At 53.9% G+C, this 6,436-nt stretch overlaps 1 long non-coding RNA gene across 1 annotated transcript; it reads right to left on the bottom strand.

Annotated features, from left to right (window-relative positions):
* Positions 1-430: 430 nt before the first annotated feature.
* LOC120239913 lies at positions 431-3,832 on the bottom strand. Its single transcript, XR_005530537.1, has 4 exons — positions 3,412-3,832; positions 2,086-2,211; positions 1,502-1,738; positions 431-685 (listed from the first exon to the last, which is right to left on the bottom strand). It is a non-coding gene; the product is annotated as an uncharacterized LOC120239913 (long non-coding RNA).
* Positions 3,833-6,436: the final 2,604 nt, after the last annotated feature.

Here is a 6,436-nt window from a genome sequence, read left to right as displayed (position 1 = left end):
GCCCACAGCTGTGCCGGAACACGTGTGTGATGGATGATTCCAGTGCCTCAGCTCATATCTTGCAATCGTCCGATGTCTCCCCTCCCTTTACGGTCTTCTCCTTTCACTGATGGTTTTGGATGGAATTTAAAATAAAAAAGATTGATTAAAAGTTGGAAGCTGTATAAGTGAAAATAAAAGCACTTAAGACCAATAAGTATCAGGGGCGCCTGGGTGGCTTAGTCGGTTAAGCGTCCGGCTTTCGCTTAGGTCATGATCTCGCGGTTCGTGGGTTCGAGCCCCGCGTCGGGCTCTGTGCTGACTGCCAGCTCAGAGCCTGGAGCCTGTTTCAGAGTCAGTGTCTCCCTCTCTCTCTGACCCTCCCCTGCTCACGCTGTCTCTCTCTCTCCTAGAAATAAATAAAACATTAAAAAAAAAAAAGACCAATAAGTATCATTTGAGCTTTAATGGAGAGCGAAAGCATGGTAGGATAGCATTTTAGGGGCGTTTCTCAGCTGGTAAGTGTTCTGACTTCGTTCCCCTTTCTGGGAGCCTGTGGCTAGCTCTCCTCATGGTTGGAACCCTGCCCAGGCAGGCGCCGGAGTGGAGTGTGAAGAACGTGGGCTTCAGGCCTGGATAAACCTCGGTTGACTCACTTAGTGGCTGTGCAGCCGTTCTGAACCTCAGTTTCCTTTTCTGTCCTTTTCTACAATGGGAGAAAGGACCTACTTCATAGTGTGGTTGCAGGGATGACAGCAGATGATGCCAGGGCCAGAAGCAAGGCCTGGCATGCGGTAGCCCCCCTGCAGAACACACCCAGAACTCAACCACTTCCCTCCACCTGCCCTGTGGTGAGCACCGTCATCTGTCCCCTCTCCCCAGTCACCTATTCCCTCCCTGCAACACAGCGATCCCATCAACATTCAAGTCACAGCACGTCATTCGTCTGCTCATAATCGTACTGCTTCCAGTCTCACATGGAGTAAAGCCGAGGTCAGCACAGCAGCCTCAGGGTCCCACATGCTCAATCTCCCCACCTGCCATTGTTGCTATTTCCGCCCTTTCACTTCCCTCCAACCACACTCCCCTCCTTGTTCCCCAAACGTGCCAGCCACATTCCTGCCTCAGGACCTTTGCATGTGCTGTGTCCTTTGCTGGAAGGCTCTTCCCTCAGATCTCCTCATGGCTCCCTCTGTCATCCCCTTCAAGCTTGTATTCAAATGTTACCTTCTCTGGAGCGCCCGACTGGCTCAGTCGGAAAATCGTATGACTCTTGGTCATGGGGTTCTGAGTTCGAGCCCCACTTTGGGCATAAAGATTACTTAAGTAACCAAAAAGATACCTTCTCTGTGAGAAACACCCTGTCCTTTCTGACTTAGTTTTATCCATGGCTCTTAACACACTCTAGTAATACCATACTATACTTTTTACTTATTCATTTTCTATGTTGCTTGTCTTCCCAAGAGAAGGTAAAATCATTGAGAGCAGGGATTTTTGTTGTTGTTTTCACCTGGAAAAATACCTGGCAAATAACGGGCACTCAACACATTTCTGCTGAATGAATGAACTGCTCCTCATTATGGAGAGTGGCAAGCGTCCATCTGCCTGGGCAGCCAGGGGTTGTCATTGTCTGCCAGCTCTGGAGGGACGTTCCTTAGCAAGGCAGCGGGGGTCCTTGGGAGGAAACCTGCCCCATGGTCCTCCTGCTTGGGGGCCGCCGGCTCAGGAGGAAACACCAAGTGCTGATTCTTGACCCAGCCTGAGAGTCAGCACGGTCCTTGTGGGCCAGCCAGAGGTCAGGGCTGCCCGCTTCCTGGCATTCTCTCTCTCTTATATCCATGCGCCATAGCTACAAGGGCATCCAAGGCCAAGGTGGTCCTTCTTGGAGACTCGTACTCAGCTGGGTCTCTCCATGGGGAAAGGGCACTCAGCCTAAGGTGGGTAGTCCCACCAGGCACTGGAAGGCTGAGGGCATGGGCACTAGAAGGGCATGGGATGGGCACTCAGGCTCAGGGAGCAGCACTGGCAGAGCTGAGCAAGTAGGAAGCCCTTGGTGAGGCAGGGAAGGGCAGGCAGAAGGGTGCGGCTGGACTGTGCCTACCCTACCTGGTAGGAGCTTCTGGAAGCCGGGGTTGGGTTCAGTCTGTCTTCGCCTGCCCCTCTAGAACACGTTCAGCCCTCAGCAGTGCCATCAGAGTCTCCTCAGATCCGAGAGTCATCTGGTGCTAGAGTCTCCTCAGAGCACAGAAAAAACACGGTGGTGAAGGTCAGACCTGGGAGTGGGTGTTGGTCTTACCAACCTTTACTCAAGTGGTTTCTTCGAAGGTGGGGGTGGGGAGGCTTCTCCAGAGGAGGGAGATGCACCCGGGCCAGAATGATCTCTCCACACAGCACCTTCATGGCTAAAAGTGGCTTTGTCTGGATTCCGGAACAGACTTCTTAACTTTGTTTGTCTTCTTCGAATGCCACGGATGTCTTTAGCAGGCTGGGGAAGCCTATGGAGCCCTCTCAAACGGTGGAAGCCCATTCTATTGAACTGCACTTCTAAATGGACCCCAGGTTAAAATGACCATTTACGCTCTTGGAAGACAAAGACTCCATTGCTTGTAAAGGGTACAAACCCCGGCCTCTCCTCCTGCCCGCTGGGAAGGTGGGTTTGTGCGCCTCTTGGCCGGCGGTGCTGGGGTGGGGGAGAGCAGCCCTCTCCCACCATACCCAGAAGGCAGAGAGTGGACCCTTAGCCGGTGGGGGGGGTGGGGTGGGGGAAGCCACAGGGAAGGAGACATGCTGGGCTGCCTAGGGGGAAGGAGTGAGCTCCCCACCTCCTGGGGATGGCGAGCTGGAGACCCATCTGCCAGGAGTTCTGGGCTCAGGCTGCGGTGGGGGATTACTTCTCCGGTGGGGGAAGATTTCGGCAGATTTAGCCTGAGGTCCTTTTGCAGGTGAATCGTGGCTGTCGGGTCTTTCTCCTTTACCAAGCCCTGAGCCACCCTGCCACCCCGGGGACTTCCTGCTGACTTCTGTTCGCCAGGCCCACACTAGGGACCTGCACCAGTGCCGCCTCCAGTTTATTTTGAGAGACCGGAGAGAGACAGAGAGCGCGCGCGCATGCGCACACACGTGGGGGAGGGCCAGAGAATCCCACTGACAGTGTGGTGGAGCCTGATGCGGGGCTCGAACTCAAGGACCATGAAATCGTGACCTGAGTTGAAGTCGCACGCTTAACCTACTGAACCACCCAGGTGCCTCCCCCCCCCCCCCCAGGTCTTTTGAAGACATTGGGATTAAGGCTGGGGAAATGTCTTGGCATCCTGAGTCTGTTCCCCCCAGAACCATTCCCCGGGTGCGTGGGGACCTGAAAACCATCTCACGCAGCCTCCCTGCAGCTGTCAAGAGTTTCAGTTCGGAGCCTAGGATGGGGTCCCTCCTTACCTCTGCGGCACTGTGACCGTCCCCAACAGCTTCAGGGCCCTCAGCAGAGACTAACACAGTCTGAAATTGCCTGAGCCACACCCCTGCGGTGTGGAGGGGGTAAATGAGGCGCGGGAGGGTAAGGGCCTCTGGGTGGCAGAGCTGGTTCTGGATCATCAGCACCTGGCGTCCTCCCGCTGCTGAGCAGAGGCGGCCCAAGGCGGGAGAGATGCAGGAGGAAGGCAGCCTTGGGTCCCCCTTGACAAACACATCATGCTTCCCACCTAAACCACCTCCGTGGGTGGGGAGCCGGGGACTGGTCTATTAGCTTTCTCCCGCTGTCCCCCGAGGGTGCATTTGTCTGTTTTGCATTTTTTCCAGGCTGTAGTTAGACAACTCCGGGTCCTGGGGGGAGCGCTGCAAAGAGAAAATGTCAGGGCGACACGCCGCCAAGATAACATTAGCGAAATATCAAGTCCTTTATGATGTCAGGAGGGATTCCTTCCCGCGGCCGAAGCTGCCTAATGACATCATAAAATAGGCCTGCGGCAGCCACAGTCCCCCTGAGTCATCAATCAGGCCTGTCTGTGGAGGACCCGGCACTGGCACCGGGGTGTGGGGGGTAGGGGGTGGGACGCAGGATTGGAAACTTAAAGGGGCCCCAACACAGCAGCGTGGTGCTGAGCCTAGGCGCTGAAGACTCCCATGCCCCTCGGAAGTGTCAGCCCCCTGGGGGCAGGCACGTCCCCCGAGTCCCACCGGGATCCTGAGGCTGGGTTGGCCTGCCACTAATGGCTCCCTGGGAGGCCTCTGTCCAGGCCACAGCAGGAGGGGGGGTCTAAGCCCAGGCTTCCTGTTTGCCGGTACTGTCAGGCACAGACCTAAGCCCCCTCGTCTGGAGCGATGGGGCCAAGAGTCACAGCACTGGAGACACGGAGGAGGTCCTTGACATGCAGGTTGTGTGTCTGCCTGTGTGTGTCCTTCCATTTATATATACCCAGGGGGGCTTGCAATACATAGACTGTACGTGGATGATCCGTGTCTGCGTTTGGCTGGGTGTGCGCTCATGGCTGCAGCCGCTCCTGCCTGCCGCCTCTGTGTCACCCCCTGTCCCTGTGTCTGTGCTCTGATTGTGTCAGATGTCTGTAGAGGCGGGCAAGGGGTTGAAGACTAAAGAAAGAGGACCCCAGAGGGTGAAGGGGGCCGTGGGGTGTGTGTTTGTGTGTCAAGTACTTCTTACCAGCCTTGGCTGAGAACTTGGCACTAGAATCACCTTGGAGGATTTAAAGACCTACCCATTCCCCAGTCTCATTTCAGATCAATTTAAATCTGAATTCCTGGAGGCAGAGCTTAGGTATTGATATTTTAATTTATTTTTAAAAAATATTTTCTTAAAAATTTTTTAAATGTTTTATTTATTTCTGAGAGAGAGACAGCGTGAGCAGGGGAGGGTCAGAGAGAGAGGGAGACCCAGACTCCAAAGTGGGCTCCAGGCTCTGAGCTGTCAGCACAGAGCTGGATGCAGGGCTCAAACCCATGGACCGTGAGATCATGACCTGAGGCGAAGTCAAATGCTTAACTGACTGAGCCACCCAGGCGTCCCTATTTTTAAAAAATATTTTCTAATGTTTATTATTTTTGAGAGGGGGGAGGGGCAGAGAGAGACGGAGACAGAATTCAAAGCAGCCTCCTGGCTCTGAGCTGTCAGCACAAAGCCCAACATGGGGCTAAACCCACGGACCATGAGATCATGACCTGAGCTTAACCAACTGAGCCACCCAGGTGCCCCAGGTATTGGTACTTTTAAAGGTTTCCCAGGTGGTTCTGAAGTGTAGCCAGGGCTGAGGATCATGGTGTCCAGAGACTTGCTAATCCAAGGTGAGGGGGTGGTCCATGGACTAGCATCTGCCTCACCTGGGAGCTTCTAAGAAATGCAGAATATCAGGTCCCTCTCAGACCCCTCCCCCAATCTAGATTTTACTGGGATCCTGCATGATCTGTACATCCATTGCAGCTTGAAAAGAGTAGGGTGGTGCTTCTCAGCTCCTTCAGGTCTAAGAGCTTCTGATTTAGTAGGTCTGGGGTGGGGCCCAAGAATCTGCTTTTCCCAGGGGCTCCCAGGGATGCTGATCTGGGGACCATGCTTGGAGACCCCCTGGCTTAGCCGTTGTGCTGAGGGAGGCAGATCGTAGGAGAGTGAGTGCAGGGGTGCGTGCTGGGGGTACGGGGGTATGACATGGAAGGGGAAGTCACAGTCCCCCAGGCAGATGGTGGGTGGCTTGCCGTCGTCGTAGGTCCTCCATGTCCCTGACCCAGGGACCAGTCTAGGGATGAAGGCGGTAAAGGGAATGGGTCTCCTGAGAGCTGCTGGCATTTGCCCCCCTTTTCTGTTCCCTCCCCCACCCCACCATTGTGTTAAGAAAAAGGATCTGGGGCTGAAAAAATAAATAAAATAAGGGCACCTCACTGGTTCAGTCGGTAGAGCATGTGTGCGACTCTTGATCTCGGGGTCATGATTTTGGACCCCATGCTGGGTGTAGACATTACTTAAAAAAATTTTTTTTAAAAACTTAAAAAAATTTTTTTTTAAAAATATTTTTTATTTATTTCTGAGAGAGAGACAGCATGAACAGGGGAGGGTCAGAGAGAGAGGGAGACACAGAATCTGAAACAGGCTCCAGGCTCTGAGCTAGCCATCAGCACAGAGCCCAACGCGGGGCTTGAACCCACAAACTGTGAGATCATGACCTGAGCCGAAGTCGGATGCTTAACTGACTGAGCCACCCAGATGCCCCTAAAAAATTTTTTTCTTAATATCACAAGGAAGAAGATCCAGGGGCAGACACTTCTTCATTCCCGAGAACCACAGGCCAAAGAACCAGGTTTCCTCAGAGCCCGAGCTCATCAAGATGCCCGCGTGCGCTCTTGGGGCTCAGTCGTTAGGGCGGTCATATCCAGTTCACCCAGGACAATCTCAGCACCTGATCTCAGTGTATGATTCTCAGCTTTTCATCCTCAAAAGTTTGCATGATAAGCCAGGTTCCTC

Source organism: Hyaena hyaena, unplaced genomic scaffold (genome assembly GCF_003009895.1).
Source record: "Hyaena hyaena isolate Hyena2069 unplaced genomic scaffold, ASM300989v1 scaffold_237, whole genome shotgun sequence".
Taxonomy (NCBI): domain Eukaryota; kingdom Metazoa; phylum Chordata; class Mammalia; order Carnivora; family Hyaenidae; genus Hyaena; species Hyaena hyaena.
Note: the sequence above shows the minus strand (reverse complement) of the source record. Positions and strands in the feature narration are given on the sequence as shown.